We start from the raw sequence: 21,443 nt of genomic DNA on the forward strand, positions 1-21,443 counted from the left end.
AGGCTGGACTTGCGGCCCGGCACCCACAAGAGAGCAGACTGAGACTGTGATCCTGGGAACACACGCGACCAGACTGAAAGCTGGAGCTCTGGAGCGCTCACTGGAACAGGACTAAAACTGGGAGCTCGGGCGGGTGCGCGTCCAAACTAAAAACCGGAGCTCCAGAGTGCACACTCAAACTAGACTGAAACGGAGAGCTCGGGAGCGCACGCGTGACCTGACTGAAAAGCAGCCATCCGGAGTGTGCGAAACACACTGAAACAGAGAGCTCGGGAGCGCGCGCGGGAACCGGGGGCGGCTGGCAGTGTTAGAAGCACAAAGGACAAAGACATGCAGACCCTGGAAGTGAGGGCTGGGACACCGGCTACGGGGCGCACAACCTGGTACACTGCAGGGTTTTTGGCAGCACTGACAGAAACAGAGTTAAGGAGGCCGAGAGAGCTGAGTGGAGGGCAGACTGCGATCTCTCTGTTCTGAGACAGAGGCTAGGATAGGCCACTGCTGCTCTGACTCTCAGAAGAGCCACAGAAAACCCCCAGGGGAGCCGCCAGAAAACAAAAGCCTGGAAATACCAGCTCACATTGTGCCCATCCCCATCCCCCTCACAGGGGACAGGGAGACTCTACCCAAACAGGGTTGCCTGAATACCAGCGCGGCAGGCCACTCACCCAGAAGGCAGACTGAAAAGTCATGAAGCCCGCATCCCTAAGGTCCCTATAAAACAAGTGCACACTGCCTGGGTCCTGGCCAATAATTTGGGCTCTGGGCAACCCCGCAACCTCTCCTCATCAGAATGATGAGAAGGAGAAATTCCCCCCAGCAAAGAAAAGATAAAGAGACTGTGGCCTCTGACACAGAACTGATGGATATGGATATAACCAAATTACCAGAAATAGGGGCGCCTGGGTGGCACAGTCGTTAAGCATCTGCCTTAGGCTCAGGGCCTGACCCAGCATACTGGGATCGAGCCCAACATCAGGCTTCTCCGCTGGGAGCTTGCTTCTTCCTCTCCCACTTCCCCTGCTTGCGTTCCCTCTCTCGCTGGCTGTCTCCCTCTGTCAAATAAATAAATAAAATCTTAAAAAAACCAAAAATTACCAGAAATGGAGTTTAGAGTAACAATGGTCAAACTTGGTGTAGACCTTAAAAAAATACTAACAAAAATATTAACGAGAATACAGAATCTCTAAGGGAGGAAATGAGAGTGAATCTGGCAGAAATTAAGATGCTATGAATCAAATGCAGTCAAAACTAGATGCACTGACGACCAGGGTAAATGAGGCAGAAAAACGAATTAGTGAATTGGAGGATGGGACGGTACAAGAGAAAGTTAAAACAGAAACTTGGCTCAAAAAAATTCCAATCTCAAGAATGTACATTATGGGAGATTCCTGACTCAATGAAACGTTCCAATGTCAGAATCATCGGCATCCCCGAGGGGGTGGAGAAAGAGAGAGGTCTAGAAGAGATATTTGAACAAATTGTAGCTGAAAACTTCCCTAATCCAGCAAAGGAAACAAGCATCTGTGTCCAAGAGGCAGAGAGGACCCCTCCCAAGGTCAACCACGACAAACCTACGCCACGTCATGTCATAGTGCAATTTGCAAATATTATATCCAAGGATACAGTATTCAAAGTGGCCAGGACAATGAAATTTCTCATGTACAGAGGCAAAAACATCAGAATAACATCAGACCTGTCTACACAGACGTGGAATGAGGGGAAGAGTTGGCAGGATATTTTTAAAGCTCTATCCGAAAAAAACATGCAGCCAAGGATCCTTTATCCAGCAAGGCTGTCATTCAGAATTGATGGAGAGATAAGGACCTCCAAGATCAGCAGAAACTGACCAAATTCAAAACCACGAAACCAGCCCTACAGGAGATATTAAGGGGGGTTCTATAAAAGTAAAAAGGCTCCAAGAGTGATACAGAACAGAAATTTACAATCTATAGAAACAAAGACTTCACAGACAACATGACATCATTAAAATCATCTCTCTCAATAATCACTCTCAATGTGAATGGCCTAAATACGCCAATAAAACGCCACAGGGATGCAGATCGGATAAAAAGACATGACCCATCCATTTGCTATCTACAGGAGACTCATCTTGAACGCAAAGCTATGTCCAGACGAAAGTGAAGGGATGCAAAACCATTTTTCATGCCAACGGACCTCAAAAGAAAGCTGAGGTAGCAATTCTCATATCAGACAGATTAGATTTTAAACTAAAGACTGTAGGGGCGCCTGGGTGGCCGCAGTAGTTAAGCGTCTGCCTTCGGCTCAGGGCATGATCCCAGAGTTCTGGGATCAAGCCCCACATCAGGCTTCTCCGCTAGGAGCCTGCTTCTTCATCTCCCACTCCCCCTGCTTGTGTTCCCTCTCTCGCTTGCTGTCTGTCTCTGTCAAATAAATAAATAAAATCTTTAAATAAATAAATAAACAAACAAATAAATAAATAAACTAAAGACTGTAGTTAGAGATACAGAAGGACACTATATTACTCTTAAAGGATGTATCCAACAAGTGGATATGACAATTATAAACATCTATGCCCCCAACAGGGGAGCAGCAAGATAACAAGCCAACTCTTAACCAGAATAGAAAGACATATAGATAAAAATACGTTAATAGTAGGGGAACTCAACACTCCACTATCAGCAATAGACAGATCATCTAAGCAGAAAATCAACAAAGAAACGAGAGCTTTTAATGACATACTAGACCAGATGGACCTCATAGATATATACAGAACACTACAACCCAGAACAACAGAATACTCATTCTTTTAGAATGCACATGGAACTTTCTCCAGAATAGACCATATGCTGGGTCACAAAACAGGTCTCAACCAATACCAAAAGACTGAAATTATTCCGTGCATATTCTCAGACCACAATGCTTTGAAACTGGAACTCAATCACAAGGAAAAATTGGGAAAAAACTCAAACACGTGGAAACTAAGAACCATTCTGCTCAAGAATAATTGACTAAACCAGGAAATTAAAAATCAGTTTACACAATTTATGGAGACCAATGAGAATGAAAACACAACGGTCCAAAACCTATGGGACACTGCAAAGGCAGTCCGAAGGGGAAACTACATAGCCATCCAAGCCTCACTCAAAAGAACAGAAAAATCTGGGGCGCCTGGGTAGCGCAGTCCTTAAGCGCCTGCCTTCGGGGCGTGATCCTAGCGTTCCGGGATCGAGTCCCACATCGGGCTCCTCCGCTGAGAGCCTGCTTCTTCCTCTCCCACTCCCCCTGCTGTGTTCCCTCTCTCGCTGGCTGTCTCTCTGTCACACAAATATAAATTAAAAAATCTTTGGAAAAAAAGAGAATAGAAAAATCTAAAATGCAGTTTTTATATTCTCACCTCAAGAAGCTGGAGCTGAAACAGAAGAACAGGCCTAACCCACTCACAAGAAGGCAGTTGATCAACATTAGAGCAGAGATCAATGAATTAGAAACCAGGAGCACAGTAGAGCAGATCAACAGAACTAGAAGCTGGTTCTTTGAAAGAATAAATAAGATTGATAAGCCACTGGCCAGACTTATTCAAAAGAAGAGAGAAAGGACCCAAATTAATAAAATTATGAACGAAAGGGGAGAGATCACGACCAACACCAATGAAATAGGAAGGATCATTAGAAACTTTTATCAACAGCTTTATGCCAATAAATTAAACAACCATGGAAGAAATGGATGCCTTCCTGGAAACCTAAAACTACCAAGACTAAAAAAGGAAGAAATTGATTATTTAAACAGACTGATTAATTATGAAGAGATTGAAGTAGTGATCAAAAACCTCCCCAAAAAACAGGAGTCCAGGGCCTGACTGTTTCCCCGGGGAATTCTACCAAACATTCAAAGAAGAAATAATACCTATTCCCCTGAAGCTGTTTCAAAAAATAGAAACAGAAGGAAAACTACCAAACTCATTCTACTGGGCCGGTATTACCTTGATCCCCAATCCAGGCAAAGAACCCATCAAAAAGGAGAATTACAGACCGATATCCCTGATGAATATGGACGCCAAAATTCTCAACAAGACCCTAGCTAATAGGATCCAACACCACATTAAAAGCATTATCCATCAAGACCAGGTGAGATTCATCCCTGGGATGCAAGGGTGGTTCGACATTTGCAATTCAAACAGTGTGATAGATCATATCAACAAGAAAAGAGTCAAGAACCATATGATCCTCTCAATTGATAGAGAAAAAGCATCTGACAAGATACAGCATCCTTTCCTGATTAAAACACTTCAGAGTGTCGGGATAGAGGGTACATTCCACAGTTTCATAAAAACCATCTATGAAAAGCCTGCAGCAAATATCATTTTCAATGGGGAAAAGCTGAAAGCCTTTCCCTTAAGATCAGGAACATGACAAGGAGGCCCACTCTCGCCATTATTATTCAACATAGTACTAGAAGTCTATTGCAACAGCAATCATACAACAAAAAGGGATAAAAGGTATCCAAGTCAGCAAAGAAGAAGTCAAACTGTCTCTCTTCGCTGATGACATGATACTCTATATAGAAAACCCAAAAGACTTCACCCCCAAACTACTAGAAGTTATAGAGCAATTCAGTAATGTGGCGGGATACAAAATCAATGCTCAGAAATCAGTGCATTTCTATACACGAACAATGAGACTGAAGAAAGAGAAATTAGGGAATCCATTCCATTTACAATAGCACCAAAAATCATACGTTATCTCAGAATTAACTTAACCAGAGACGTAAAGGATCTGTATTCTAGAAACTACAAATCACTCTTGAAAGACATTGAAGAAGACACAAAAAGATGGAAAAACATTCCATGCTCATGGATCAGAAGAATTAACATAGTTAAAATGTCTATGCTACCCAGAGCAATCTACACTTTCAATGCCATCCCAATCAAAATACCAATGACATTTTTCAAAGAACTGTAACAAACAGCCCTTAAATTTGTGTGGAACCAGAAAAGGCCCTGAATCACCAAGGAATTGTTGAAAGGGAATAACAAAGCTGGGGACATCACACTGCCGAATTTCAAGNGAGCTGTACTACAAAGCTGTGATCACAAAGACAGCATGGTTCTGGCACAAAAACAGACACATAGACCAATGGAACAGCACAGAGAACAGAGAAATGGACCCTCGACTCTTTGGGCAACTAATCTTTGACAAAGCAGGAAAAAACATCCAGTGGAAAAGACAGTCTCTTCAATAAATGGTGCTGGGAAANGTGGAAAAAAGACAGTCTCTTCAATAAATGGTGCTGGGAAAATTGGACAGCTACATGCAAAAGAATGAAACTTGACCACTCTCTCACACCGTACACAAAGATAAACTCCAAATGGATGAAAGACCTCGATGTGAGACAGGAATCCTTCAAAATCATAGAGGAGAGCATAGGCTGCAACCTCTTTGACATCAGCCACAGCAACTTTTTTCATGACACACCTCCAAAGACAAGAGAAACAAAAGAAAAAAATGAACTCGTGGGACTTCATCAAGATAAAAAGCTTCTGCAGAGCACAGGAAACAGTTCAAAAAAACTAAAAGGCAGCCCACGGAATGGGAACAGATATTTGTAAATGACACTACAGATAAAAGACTGGTATCCAAGATCTACAAAGAACTTCTCAAACTCAATACACAAGAAACAAATGATATGAACAGACACTTTTCCAATGAAGACATACAAATGGCTAACAGACACATGAAAAAATGTTCAAAATCATTAGCCATCAGGGAAATTCAAATCAAAACCACATTGAGATACCACCTTATACCAGTAAGGATGGCAAAAATTGACAAGGCAGGAAACAAGTGTTGGAGAGGATGTGGAGAAAGGGGATCCCTCTTACACTGTTGGTGGGAATGCAAGTTGGTACAGCCACTCTGATGCAAGTTGGTACAGCCACTCTGGAAAACAGTGTGGAGGTCCCTTAAAAAGTTAAAAATTGAGGTACCCTATGATCCATCAATTGCACTACTGGGCATTTACCCAAAGATAGAGACGTAGTAAAGAGAAGGGCCATATGTGCCCCAATGTTCATAGCTGCATTGTCCACTATAGCTAAATCGTGGAAGGAGCCAAGATGCCCTTCAACAGTTGACTAGATTAAGAAGATGTGGTCCATATATATAATGGAGTATTACTCAGCCATCAAAAAGAACAAATTCTCAACATTTGCTGCAACATGGACGGCACTGGAGGAGATAATGCTAAGTGAAATAAGTCAAGCAGAGAAAGACAATTATCATATGGTTTCTCTCATCTATGGAACATAAGATCTAGGATGAACAGTAGGGGAAGAAAGGGATAAAGAAAGGGGGGGCAATCAGAAGGGGGAATGAAACATGAGAGACTATGGACTATGAGAAGCAAACTGAAGACTTCAGAGGGGAGGGGGGTGGGGGAATGGGATAGACTGGTGATGGGTAGTAAGGAGGGCACGTATTGCATGGTGCACGGGTGTTATACGCAACTAATGAAGCATCGAACTTTGCATCGGAATCCGGGGATGTACTGTATGGTGACTAACATAATATAATAATAAAATTAAAAAAAAAATAAAAAGAAAAAAGAAAAAAAAAAAAAGATGTGGTCCATATATATAATGGAGTATTACTCAGCCATCCAAAAGAACAAATTCTCAACATTTGCTGCAACATGGACGGGACTGGAGGAGATAATGCTAAGCGAAATAACTCAAGCAGAGTAAGACAATTATCATATGGTTTCAATCATTTATGGAACACAAGAAGTAGGAAGATTGGTAGGGGAATAAAGGGAAGAAGGGGGGGGTAAACAGAAGGGGGAATGAACCATGACAGACTGTTGACTCTGGGAAACAAACTGAGGGCTTCAGAGGGGAGGGAGGTGGGGGTATGGGATAGGCTGGTGATGGGTATTAAGAAGGGCACGTATTGCATGGTGCACTGGGAATTATACGCAAGTAATGAATCATGGAACTTTACATCTAAAACTAGGGATGTACTGTATGGTGACTAACATATATAATAAAAAATTATTAAAAAATAGGGGCGCCTGGGTGGCACAGCGGTTAAGCGTCTGCCTTCGGCTCAGGGCATGATCCCGGCGTTATGGGATCGAGCCCCACATCAGGCTCCTCCGCTATGAGCCTGCTTTTTCCTCTCCCACTCCCCCTGCTTGTGTTCCCTCTCTCGCTGGCTGTCTCTATCTCTGTCAAATAAATAAATAAAATCTTTAAAAAAAATAAATAAATAAATAAAATTATTAGAGAAATAAATCTAAACATAAAAAAAGATTATGCTAAAATCATAAAATGTTGTGGGTGACGTTTATATGTCTTCTCAGAAGAATCTGTGTAAAAGTCGTAGTATATCTTACCTAAATGTTTAGAATTTATCAGTGAAGCCTGGGTTTTGTGGAAAGTTTTTGATAAAGTCAACTTGCTCAATAGACATTAGACAACTCATTTTCCATTTCCCATGTCAGTTTTGATAAGTTGTGTTTTTCAAGGATTATGAACTTTCATTGAACTTATTAAACATTAATATAAAGTTGTTCATAATTTCCCCTTATTGACAATTTAATATCTACAAGATCTGTACTAATGCCTCCTTTTACATTCCTGGTATAGGTAACTTGTGTCTTTTCCCATTTTTTCCTTCATCAGTTCATTACAGATTTATTATTTTTAAAAAGTCCTCTCAACAGACTGTAAAACATTTGGAGTACCTTAATTTCTACTTTTATATATACAATTTCCTTCTTTCTAGTTTCTTTGGGTTTGATTCGTTGTTTCCTTCAGTTGCAAGCTTACAGTAACAATTTTTAACCTTTTTTCTTTACTAACATATGCATATAAAGCAACAAAGTTCTCCCGAAGTACTGCCTCAGTTCCATTCCATAAATTCTAATGCAACATTTTTATTGTTTTTCAGATTGAAATGTTTTCTAACCTCTACTGTGACTTCATGTTTGATTAATGCAGTATTTAGAAATGTCTTGCTTAACTTCCAAACATCTAGAGCCTTTCTAGTTATTTTTCTGTTACTGACTTGTAATTAATTCCACAACGATCAGAAAACATGTACACAATGTCAATCTGAAGTGTGATACTTATTTAAGAATTACTTTATCAAATGTCCCAAGTACACTTAAAAAAAAAAGGTGTAGTCTTCAGTTGTTAGACACTATGTTGTATAAAGGTCAATTATGTCAAGTTGATTAATCATGTCATTCAATTGTATTGCTTTAGTGATTTTTTTACATAACTGTTCTATAAGTTACTTTAAATGTATATTTAAAATCTCAGCTATGAATATATATACGTCTTTCCTGTTATGCTAACTTCTACATTCAAAAGCTGTATTGTGTCTGTGTGTGTGTGTGTGTCTACATTCAAAAGCTGTGTTGTGTGTGTGTGTGTGTGTGAACATACATTTAGAATTACTAGGTCTTCCTGATGAATGGACCCACTTATTATACTATATTCCTCTTTATTTCTTATAACACATATTGCCCTACATCTATCTTATACAAGATTAATACAGCCACATCAGCTTTCCTTTGGTGTTTGCAGACAATACTCAATTCTTTTTACTTTCATCTTATTTGTACTTTCACATTTAAAGTGTTTTTTATAAGCAAAATATAGGTGGATCTTACTTATAAGGCCTAACAATATTCGTATTGCTATTGAAGTGCTTAATCAATTTACATTTAACATAATTACCAATATAGATGAGTTTAAGTATCATCTTTCTCATTTGTTCTTTGTTCCTTTATCCTTCCTTTCTTGACTTTGGTATTGGTCAAAAAATTTTATTTTATTTTATTTTTTTTACTGTTTCATTTTATTTCACCTACTAGCTTGTCTGATGTACCTTTCAGTCCCAATCTTTCAATGGTCCCCTTGAAATTACAAAATGCATCCTTCTTATATTCTGAATGTTATTTCCTAGAGGATCAGGATAATTTATCTTCCCTAAAGAGTGTTTTAAGTTTTCTCATCTCAGGTAATTATATTGCAGGTAAAGACAAAGTGTGGGTTGGATTAGAGTACAAAATCTCTGAGAACTACAGAAATACAGAGAGTTGGCACCTACTCACAGGCTCTTATTCAGGGGTGCCTGTGCTTATTCACAGGCTGGAGACTAAAGGGGCATCTTTCAGAGTGGAAGGAAGGTACTGCCTGCCAACAAAGGAAAAGAATAAAATTCTACCTGGGCCCTTCACCCATATGGGGGGCAGAGGGGACCTTACACTACTGACAGAAGGACACCAATCACTGTCCTCCATTGTGGCTAGGAGATGAGTAAAAGAAAAAAAAATATTTCTGGAATAGAGTTAGGAAATAGATCAAGGATTTCAGGAGATGGAAATGCAAATGCAAGAAAGAGAAGATACATTAATAGTGAGCAAAAAGAAAAAGCACTTTACAGGCTCATCAAAGGACCAGGGGGAAAGTACAAATGAAATTCAAGACTGGTCATGAAAAATTACCGAAACTGAAATACAAAGTAATTCAGAAAAAAAAAAAAGTGTGCAAAAGGACACAAAACAGAGCCTCCAAGAACCGCAGGACTATATCAAATGAACTACCATCTATGTAATGGGATTCTCTCAAGAAGAGAGAGTAAGTGGTGCAGAACAACTATTAGAAGAGAAAACCTGGAGAAATTTCCAAATATGATTTAAGAGATCAAATCTTAAATCTAAGAAAAGCTCAGCAAGCACACACAAAAAGCCCTATAGATAGTAAACACGCGCACCTCAAGACAAATTATTTTCAACCTGCGATAAAAACCCAACGGTAAAGGAAACATCTTTGATGCAGAGGAATGAAGAATTACAACTGACTTCTCATCAGACACTGTGCAAACGAGAAAACATACATGGTATCTTTAATGTAAGAAAAACACTGTGAACAAAGAATCTATACCAAAAGAATCTTTTGCAAAGTACTTTGCAAAAAAAAAAGAAAAGAAAAGAAAGAAAGAAAAAAAAAGAGCACATTATAGCCAACCCAAGAAATGCTGCTACCAGTAGACATGAACTACAGAAAGAGTACAAAACAGACACTTGATTCTACAAAGAAATGTGGAACTCTAAATTATCTTTACTTAAAGTGAAGATAAATGTAAAATATATTTTTTCCTTATCTGTAATTACTTCAGAAGTATGTGAAGCAGGACTGACTGTCTGATCGAACTTTCTGAGATGATGGAAATGTTCTATCTTACACAGTTCAATCTGAAAGCTAAAAGCTACATATGGCTACTAAGTGCTTAAAAAGTGGCCAGTACACAGAGGAAATTAATTTAAACTTAATACTAACTACTCTAAATTCAAATTAAATAGTCACACTGGCTAGTGACGTGATGCACAATGCAGGTCTAAAGCAAACATAATAGCAAGGTATTACAAGCTTATAGCATATGTAAAAATAAAATAGATGACAGTATTAGTGCAAAAAAATAGTTAAAAAAGAAATTGGCAATATACTGTTGAGGAGCTCTGACACTATATAAAAAGTTGTGTAACACTGCCCGAATAGAGACTGGAATTAAAGATGTACAATACAAATCACAGAGAAACCAGTATAAAATTTTTAAAGAGGCAAAATACGTGTAAGTAGTGAGCTAATAATTAAGATAAAAATATAGAACATTCAGTAGATAGGTTAAATTAAAAACAACTACTAAAATGGTAGATTTAAATCCAGTCACATTAATAATTACATTAAACATAAACAATCTAAGCAACCTAATTAAAAAGCCAGCCTGTCAGGATGGATTAAAAAAACAAAAGTGGGTTGTCTACCAAAATTACTTAAAATATAAAGGCATAGATGTAAAGCAAAAGTATTTATCATGCAAACACTAATCAAAAGAAAGAGTGGTAATATTAACATCAGATAAAGCAGACAGCAGAACAAGGAATATTGTCAGAAATAAGGAGGCATATTATATAATGATAAAGGGGTCAATTTACTAAGAAAACATAACAATTCCTAAATATATGTGCACCTAACAACATGTTTGAAATTCATGATGCAAAAATTATTAGAAAAGGAAAAACAGACAAATCCACAATTATACTTGAAGGGTTTGATTCTTCTTGCAATGATCAACAGAACAAGTAGATAAAAACTCAGTAAGGAAACAGAAAACCACAGAAGCACCATCAGTCAACTTGACCTGACAATTACAGAATACTTAATGTAAATATAAAATTTAATATCAAATACAGAACTTACAGAATACTCCACCAAGAAGCAGCAAAATACACATTATTTTGAAGTACATAAGGAACATTTACCAAGACTGACCATTTTCTGGGCCATAAAACAAACTTCAAAGAACTTAAAGGAAAGTATACAAAGTATGTTATCTGCCTACAAAAAAATTAAACAGAGAAATCAATTACAAAAAGACATAGGCAAAATCACCAAATATTTGGAAATTAAACAATATACTTCCAAGCAACCATGGGTCAAAGTGAAAGTCGCATAAGAATTTAGAAAATACCAACATAACAAAATTTGTGGGGATATCTAAAGCAGTGTTTAGAAAGAAAAGATGGTCTCAAATCAATGGTGCAAGCTTATAAATTAAGAAATCCTAACAGAATGGATTTAAACCCAAAAGCATACAAAGAAACAATAAAGACTAAAAATCAATGAAATGGAAATTTTTTTTAATGCAATAAAAAAAAAACCTGGATCTTTGGAAAAATTAAGAAAATTAATAAAGACAAACCAATAAAGACAAAAGAGAAGACACACTTGCCAACATGAGGAATAAATGAAAAGACATCACTACAGTAGGACGACCCTGAAAGTATAATAAAGAAACTAACTCTATGGCAATGAATAGGTGAAACAGACAAACTCCTTCAAAGACAAACCACTAACATTCACATTGTGAGTAAAAGTGATTCATGTAGTCAAAAACCAAGCTTTCCAAAAGTAGATAACCTATTCAGGTAATTGAATTTATCCTTTAAATATTTCAAAAAGAAAACTCTGGGCCCAGATGGTTTAGCTTGCAAACTCTGACAAAGATTTATGAAACAAATACCACTCATCCAAAATTTTTCAGAAAATGTAAGAGGAAGAAACACTTTCAAGCTCTGTGAGACCAGCGTGATCCTGATACAAAAAATTACATGAAAAAGCATCCTTCTTGAACATAAATACCAAAAAGTACTCAATAAACTATAAGCAAATCGAATCCACAGATTTATGAAATTGATAACATCATGACCAAATGAGATTTACAGAATGCAAAGCTGATTCAACATCTGAAAATAAAGCAATGTAATTCACGTTATTGACAGACCAAAGAAGATAAACCATATGATCATCTCAATAAATACAGTAAAATTCCATGTCCACTTGATAAAAATTCCCAAAAATCAAGGAACAGAATGGGAGCATCTTTACCTTGATAAAAATAAATGCCTAGTAAACTTAACATGGTAATATATAATATACATAAAATAATTCTTACCATATAATAACTCAATAAAAGGCCCTATTATACTTAATAATAAAAGACTGAACCCAGTAAGTCACTTCTAAAAAATTTTATGGAAAAGCAAAGAAACCAGAAAATCCAGAATGATTTTGAAAAATAGTAAGTCAGCCAGAGAAAGACAAATACCACATGATTTCACTCATATGTGGAACTAAAGAAACAAAACAAGCAAAGGGACCAAAAAAAGAGAGAGAGACAAACCAAGAAACAGACTCTTAAATATAGACAACAAACTGATGGTTACCAGAAGAGAGGTGGGGAGGGGATGGGTTAAACAGGTGATGGGGATTAAGGAATGCACTTATTATGAGCACTAGGTGATGTATGTAGGTGTTGAATCACTATATTGTATACCTGAAACTAATTATTACACCATATGTTAACTAACTGGAATTCAAATAAAAACTTGAAAACAACAAGAAAAAAGTAAATACTCAAAAAAAAAAAAAAGTAAAGATGGAGTACTGCCTGATTTCAAGACTTATTACAAAGCAACAAAATGATCATGTCAATGTGGTACTGGCAAAATGAGAAGTACAAAGATCAAGGGGATTTTGTCTTTATCAATTTTCTTAATTTTTCCAAAGATCCAGGGTTTTTTTTTGTTTTATTGCATTAATTGTAATTATTGCATTTATTGCATTAAAATCCAGAAATAGACTCTTATATATATATGGTCAATTGATTTTTGACTAAGTTAATTCAATAAGGAAAGTTGTCCTAACAGATGGTGCTAGAACTGAGAAAATGAGCCTTAACTCTTCTCACACCATATACAAAAATTAACTCAAAATGCATGATACACCTTGTCATAAAAGCAAAAACTATAAAACCTGTGGAAGAAAACATAAGAGATCTGCACAACATTGCACTGAGCAAACTTAGAACACAAACACAAATCATAAAAGACTAATGAACTGAATTTATTTTTTTAAAGGTTTATTTATTTGAGAGAGAGAGAGAGAGAGAGAGAGAGAGAGAGAGAGAGAAGGCGCACAAGTTGGAGGGGGAGAGGAAGACAGAGAGAGAGAATCTCCAGCAGACTCCTGGCTGAGCGAAGTGCCTGATGAGGGGCTGGAAAAGCCTAACCATGAGATCTCCACCTGAGCTGAAATCAAGAGTTGGACATTTCAGGAACTGTGCCACCCAGGTGCCACCGAAGTTAATCAAAATTAAAAGCTCCTCTATTTTGAAAAGTTAGGAAAAAAAAAAGGTAAGCTTCAGACTGCATTGTGTATGTATGTGTCTGTGTGGGTCAAAGGACTTACACAAAAATATATAAAGCATTCTTATAACTCAATAAGACAAACAACTTAATATTTAAAAATGGGCAAAAGATTTGAACAGATACTTCACAAAGACACATAAATGACCAAGAGCAAATTTCTAGTATCATTAATCATCAGATAAATGCAAATTAAAATTACAGTGTGATACTACTACATAAACTGACTAGAAGGGCTAAAATTAAAAAGACTGAAATAACCAAGTGTTGATAAGGATATAGAGCAATTGGGACTGTAAAATAGGAAACAGGTTTTTATATTTAAACATTCACTTACCAATCAATGCAACAAATCCATTTCTAGGTATTTACCCAAGAGAAACAAAAATCTGTATTCACACAAAACTTCATGAATGAATGTTCCTAGCAGCTTTATCAATAACAGCCCTAAACTGAAAACAATCCATCTATCTCTAAATAGGTGAAATGGTCAACAAATTGTGGTAAATCAATACCATGAACTACTACTCAACGATAAAAAGTTACGACTCAGTGAAACACAGAAGCATGTATGATTCTCAAAGATATAATGAGAGAAAAAAGCTAAATGCAATTTAACTTTGCTAAATTTTTTGCTAATGCAAAAAAATGTAATTCCATTTATATGAAATTCTAGAACAAATGAAACCAATTTATAGCGAGAAAGAGAGGACAATGGTTTCATGGGGCTGAGGGGTATAAATGTCACCGTACAGGGCAAAAGGGAACTTTTGGGGATGACAGATATATTCTATATCTTGACTGTGAAAATGAAAGCACTCTAACTCTTGAATGTGGTGGTGGTGACAGGGACATATATATTTGTCAAAACATACTGAACTGTGTATTTTGTCACCGTACAGGGCAAAAGGGAACTTTTGGGGATGACAGATATATTCTATATCTTGACTGTGAAAATGAAAGCACTCTAACTCTTGAATGTGGTGGTGGTGACAGGGACATATATATTTGTCAAAACATACTGAACTGTGTATTTTGTCACCGTACAGGGCAAAAGGGAACTTTTGGGGATGACAGATATATTCTATATCTTGACTGTGAAAATGAAAGCACTCTAACTCTTGAATGTGGTGGTGGTGACAGGGACATATATATTTGTCAAAACATACTGAACTGTGTATTTTGTCACCGTACAGGGCAAAAGGGAACTTTTGGGGATGACAGATATATTCTATATCTTGACTGTGAAAATGAAAGCACTCTAACTCTTGAATGTGGTGGTGGTGACAGGGACATATATATTTGTCAAAACATACTGAACTGTGTATTTTGTCACCGTACAGGGCAAAAGGGAACTTTTGGGGATGACAGATATATTCTATATCTTGACTGTGAAAATGAAAGCACTCTAACTCTTGAATGTGGTGGTGGTGACAGGGACATATATATTTTTCAAAACATACTGAACAGTGTATTTTAAACACACACATTTTATTGTATGTAAATCATCCTCAATAAAGTCCATTCTTTTTTTTTTTTTTTAAAGATTTTATTTATTTGACAGAGAGAGACATCATGAGAGGGAACACAAGCAATGGGAATGTGAGAGGGAGAAGCAGGCTTCCCGCTGAGCAGGGAGCCCGATGCGGGCTCAATCCCAGGACCCTGGGATCATGACTTGAACCGAAGGCAGACGCTTAAGGGCTAAGCCACCCAGGCGCCCCAATATAGTCGATTCTTTAAAATGGAACTCTCTTGGGAAAATATTAACCAGGAAACATTGGTGATGCCCTTATATAACCACTAAAAAGTCAAAAACATTAATAAAATTCAACACCCAGTTATGGTTTTTAAAAACATCATCAGAAATAAAAGAGAACAAAAAATCATCTTGGAAAGCCAAGAACAGAAAATATTTTAACTTAATATTCTCCATTTGTTAAGAAAGTTTGAGCAAACATCATAACTGATGCTAGAACTTCAGAAGCATTCCCTCAAAGTCAGAAACAATACCACATTTTTAGCTATCACTGTTATTCAAAATTATACAGGAAGTATACTAGTCAAGGCAATGAGGAAAACACATAAGTTATAAAAAATAAGTCAGAAAGCTTGAATACTTTCAGATAATCATCAGCTCAAGTGATTAGATACATGATAAACAGAAAAAATCAGAAAGTTTTCCTATAACCAGAAAGAGAGAGAATATGTTACTGAAAGTTTCCATCCACCAGAGCAAATAAAATCATAAGATAGCTAGGAATTCTAGGAAGGAATGCCATACATATGGGGGAGGGGAAAAAAAACAACTATAAAACTCTACCTAAGAATATAAAGCAAGATGTGAATAAAAGGGAAAGACATACCATACATGCATACAGAAATGAGGGGAGAGACTCGGTATCAGAAAGGTCAGTTTGCCACAAATTTATCCAAAATTTCAATGTAACGTTATTCAAAAAAACCTAAGGATTTTTTATTTAACTTATAAGTTGAGTCTAAATTTATCTGGAGAAGAAATGCATAATAGTCAAGAATAATTGTGAAGAGGGAGAAATGGTTATCAAAATTTAAAATATGCACACCATTTAACCCAGCAATTCCATTTGCAGGAAACCATTCTCCAGAAATAATCACAGAGGAAGTTTCCATAACAGTTGACTTTTAAAATAAAGGTAGGACTAGAAGGGGAAGTGGGAGCTGCACTTTTTAACTTAAATTCCTCCAAAATGTCTGAATTTTTAAAAAAATTTTTAAGATTCAAAGTTTGTAATTAAAAACTAATCAAATTAAAAAGTTGGCTTCAAATAAAGCATTATTTGTGATAGCAAAACGAAACTAAATATCTTTCAACAGAAGGTTAAATAATAATAGCTCATTCAAACTAATGAAATACTACTTAACCTTTATAAAGTATCAGATCCATATATAACAGAGATGTGCAAGACATACAAACAAGTAACAAGTGATATACCAATGTGTTTGGTATTCCTCCCCGCCCCCCAAAACCCAACTTCACATGTATGTATATGTGTTTAAAAACGCATTTATAAAGATGCACAGCAAATGGTTAACTTTAGACACTGGAGTAGGACTGGAGAATGAAAAATGTTCACATTTTACCTAATAGTCCTTTTTTTATGTTGTTAAGTTTTACATCAAGCTTGCATATCTGTGGTTAATTTTCAAAACTTAAACTTATTTCATATAAAAATGACATGAATTCTAGGAGACAAAAAACAAAAAAATAGTTAAAACGTTTGTTATCTTCATATTTATTCACATACTCTTCAAATGATCTGTAGTCTTCAGCAGAGGTGACTGCCATTTTAAGGAAATTTAACTGACCAAATAGGTCACTATAAAAATACAGTAAGCCTTTTTCTAAAAATCGTAAACTTCACAGAACCAGCGGACTCAAAGCAGCGTCCATGCGTACGCAAAAAAATTTTAATGCCTGGAGAGGGAAGTCTCCTAAACAGATTATTCTTCCTCCTTGCAAAAGCAGTATTTACCTCCTCTCTTTTTCTTCAACTTGGTCTAGGCGACTTTAAACTCACCATTTTGAATGTGCGCAAAATGATTAACAAGCGGTCATCTCAGGGAGGCCAAAACTGAAGGTGGATTTACCACAGGAGTGCTCTGACCTGACATCGCCAACTGGCAGAAGCATTGATGGAATGGTGCTAATATCGGAGAAGAACGATTGCTATGGTTTGTACTGGGTGTCTGCGTGCCCGAGGCTCGGTGACAATCGGGAAATTGCAAATACAGCCAGGAGAGCGACCGCAACGGAAGGTTTCTCGGGGGAGGGGGGCTGCAGGCCTGTGGCGTAAGATGGATCAGCTCTATGCGGGATGACTAGAAAAGGGCAGAGAAGGCGGCTGTGAGGTTTTGGTGGGGACACACTCATAGAGCCGCCAGTGTCGGGAGAAAGGCAGCGGGGTCCTTGGCCAAAGCACCAAGGACAGCAGAAGAGGCAGCAGGGAACAGCGGCCGGTGGAGACCCCCAGATCAATCGATGCCATTCGCTGGGGGGAGCGGGCGCGGCGGCCACGGACTCGAGCGCGGCCCCAGGTCCGGGTTGGACCGGGCCCAGAAGGCGGAGAAGGCCTCTCACAGCCATCAACCCCACCCACCATGGCCGGCGCAGCGGGCAGGGACAGGCCCCGCTCCTTCTCGAGGACAGAAATTAAGAAATGGAGAGGGTGAAGGCAGCAATTTCCTCGCCCCGACCCTCACATTCCTGACATCAGAACAAGCTAGATTAAAAAAAAAAAAAAATCCCCTCACCGAACTGTGCAGCGGCTCCGGAGCGAGAACAGCGCTCGATCCTCCACCCGCCACCACCGCCTTCTTCTCCGCCTCCGACTCCCCCCCCGCCGAACGCGCAGCGGCAGGCGGCAGCGGCGGCGGCGGAGGCGAGCAGAGGCGGCGGCGGCGGCGCGTCCCGCCCCTAGCGCCGCGGTAGAGGCGGGGGAGGAGAGGACGCAAGCCCCGCCCCCAACCAGCACCGACCAATAGACGCAAAGGGCCTCTGCGCGGGGGGGGGAAAAATCCACCTATCCAATCGGAACCCGAGGAGTGGGCTCACGTCAATGGTTGGGACGTGGCAGAAAAAGGGAAATATACTTGGACGGTGTCTACTCCCCGGACCCCTTGTGGCTCAGAATGACTTCGCCGATTGGCCGGAGAGCGGAGGGATGAAGCTACACTCCCCCCAACCCTGTCCCGGTCTGGGCCCACCTCCTTTCCCCGCAGCACTGCGACGTTCGGGGGAGGGGGCGGGGCACCGTGCTGGGGCTGGAACAGCACGGCCTTTTGTGGTTTGGGTTGGGAGAAAGGCGGGGTCTCAGAGAAAGCGAAGGGGGTGTGGAGAACTAAGGGAAGGGCTGGCGCAGCTAGACTCTTTCAGAAATCCCAAAGCAACAACCAAAATGGAGGCATTACAATCAATCCTAACTCGACTGGAAACCTGACTAACAAGGTTATGGTCTCCTGGCGTAAAGTTCAATCCGTTGTAGTTCAGATTTGGGTGGGACAAGAAAAAATAGAAGGGCAGATTGCCCACCCTAACTCTGCGCACCATCTCGTGCCTTTTCCCCTCCCACCCTGCAGTGAGACCCTTGCATCCTCATTTCTCATTCTGTTGGGGCGGGGGCGGGGAATAGGGGATGCCTGCGTTTCCTCTCTAGAGCCGTGGCCGGACGAGAACCTTTCCAGTTTGCATCTAGACGCTAACCGGTTGTGAAGCCGAGAATAACAGCTCCCATCACATGCAGCCAAAATAAATACAACAGCTGTAGTCCCTGTACATCTTTATTTAAACATGGGTAACAGTTTACTTAATCATGTCAGTGATGCTAAATTGTTTCTTCGTCCCGCACGCGTCCTTTTTTTTATCCTGAACATGCCTGCTTCTCTGATTACAGTCCTGCTCTCCTCTCACCTTATTCCCCAATCCCCTCAACTCCTTCTATGTACACGCCCAGTGCCCAGGATATATTTATCGCGTCCCTCCCCCAAGAATTAAGCGCCCGACTTCTAGAGCTGTCCCCGGCAACTGCAAAATCTGCTAGTGAACCGAGACTTTTTTCCCGCTGTTGATTAAAGCAAATTATCCAAAATTTACTATGGGAACTTCAGTTACGAGGATTTGCTATAGACATTTTGTGAAATCAAATCTAAGTCTCAGCCCACCCTTATAGTACATTTCTTACCAAGAAACCGTTTCTCACTTGAGGTTTCTCTGCTTTACACATGTTGCTCTAGAAGCTGTGGCTCTTTTCCATCCAAGTCTCTCTCTCTTTGAAAGATAATTCATACTTTAATCACACGTCCCTATCTTCCTTTGGGATGCTGCATATTGATCCAGTTGGATATACTAACATGTTTGTTAGGGCAGGGTTTCTCAAACTTCAATCTTTTTCATACCATACCTGTGTAAACTACTAGCAGTATTATTTATTATTTTCTTTAAATAAATATATTTTTTCTTCAAAGTCTTTAAGAGGGAAACTTTATAAAAGGACTATGATGGAAAGTCTCCATCATCTATCCTAGGTTGAAAAACAACTGTAAGAAAAGTACACAAAACAATTTTTAAAATAATAGCTAGAAACTATTGCCTGCTAAAGTCTCTGAGCCTAAACTCTGAACCTGTTAAAAGGAGAGGTTACCAAGCATTAGACACATTAAAGATCAAGCAAGCAAATGGTGTTTTTATCATGATGTCATCAAAGGATAGAAAAATAGAGCTAAAATAGGAATCACTTTCTCACTATGTGAGTCACTGTTTTTAATCCTGCATGCATGCCCCAAATGAAGTCATCCAAGGCATCAGAAGTGATCTATGTTACTCTTTGGGAAACACTGGCATGGAGGCCTAAAGCATGTATTCTAGAATCAAACAAACCATATTCTTATAATAATTCCTGCATTTATAGCTGTGTGCCTCTGGACAATCTATTTACCTCTCTGGCCTTGAATTCCAATTTAAATACGGGAAAAGTAATAATGTCTACTCATGGGTCACTGAGTAGATTAAAAAACCTAATAAAGGTAAAGCATATCATACCTACCATGTTTAAGTACTAAATACATATTAGCTTATGTATTATTTTATTATGTGTCATAGAGATAATAATATGTATTATTGATTCCAGAGTTAAGAAGCACTTCCTAAGGCAATAGGTTGAAGGTATGGTGTAAAAGAGTGGTTCTTAAAGAATGGTTCTTAAAGAGTGATCCCCAGACCAACAGCATCAGCATTACCTGGGAACTTTAAAAATGCGCATTCTCAGTTAGGCCCATCCTCAGACCTGAATTGGAAACTTTAAGTGTGGAGCCCAGCAATCTGTAGCTTAGTGAGTCTTCCATGTGATTCTGATGCATGTAAAGTTTGATGAACACAGATATCATAGAAAGAGGACTGACTGGTCAAGGAGTGAGAAGGCCTGAGTTTTAATTATATAGTCTAAAAGTGACATCAGCAGAATGGAGGCATAAGGACCTCTGAAAATTCTTTTCTCCACTAAAGCAGTGAGAAAACTGGCAAAATTGTCAGAATAAACTTTTTCCGTATTCTGTATATTAACCAAAGGCTTGCAGCAATCCAGGAAGAACTTATTCAAGAAAACAGCTAAATCTCTCAGTAAGAACAGCAAGCTTTTGTGATGTTTTGACTTGTTTTAATCCAATTCCTTCAGCTCCAGCTTGGCTGTTGCATTGAAAAACAGTAGCCCACAAACGTGGTGAAAACCAGCAGCCTGGCAGCCACTTAATGAGGCTGAATGAGATTGGAGTGCCTTCAAAACCTAATTCTAAGACAATAATTTCATCTAACTGATGTTTCCCTAGAAGATCTCACTTGCAAGGCTGCCTTCATTTGATTTGATTCAGAGCCACGGCAGTGCAAAAAGCCTTTACCCCAGAAGCATTTATCAAAAACAATGAATGAGAGGAAACGGATTAACTTTCCAGTCACCTTAGGCAGTAGAAACAGTTGGGACAAACAACAGGTTAACCAAAAAGCTTGAAAAGTTGGAGAATGTCTGTAGGAACTTTGAAAAACTCCAGCATATTCATAGGAATCTAGAAACCCACAAACATTAGAAACTCACACATATGCCCAGGGCTGTGTTAAACTGTGCCTAAGATCAGGAAAAACTCGAGGAGGCCAGAAG

General features: G+C 38.8%; 1 protein-coding gene across 4 annotated transcripts in view; it reads right to left on the bottom strand.

The window, feature by feature from the left end:
• Window positions 1-18,200, bottom strand: part of PJA2 (praja ring finger ubiquitin ligase 2) — a 78,124-nt gene extending 59,924 nt beyond the window's left edge. Inside the window, exons 1-2 of one of the 4 annotated variants that reach the window (XM_034656604.1) lie at window positions 18,052-18,160; window positions 17,319-17,619 (exon numbers count right to left, since the gene is read on the bottom strand). The gene's annotated coding sequence lies outside the window, so the exon portion shown is untranslated. Of the gene's footprint in view, window positions 1-887; window positions 908-16,881; window positions 16,984-17,318; window positions 17,620-18,051 lie in introns of those variants that run through there. The other 3 variants (XM_034656605.1, XM_034656603.1, XM_034656606.1) reach the window with 3 other exon arrangements.
• Window positions 18,201-21,443: the final 3,243 nt, after the last annotated feature.

The sequence above is a fragment of the Ailuropoda melanoleuca genome, chromosome 3 (genome assembly GCF_002007445.2).
Source record: "Ailuropoda melanoleuca isolate Jingjing chromosome 3, ASM200744v2, whole genome shotgun sequence".
Taxonomy (NCBI): Eukaryota; Metazoa; Chordata; class Mammalia; order Carnivora; family Ursidae; genus Ailuropoda; species Ailuropoda melanoleuca.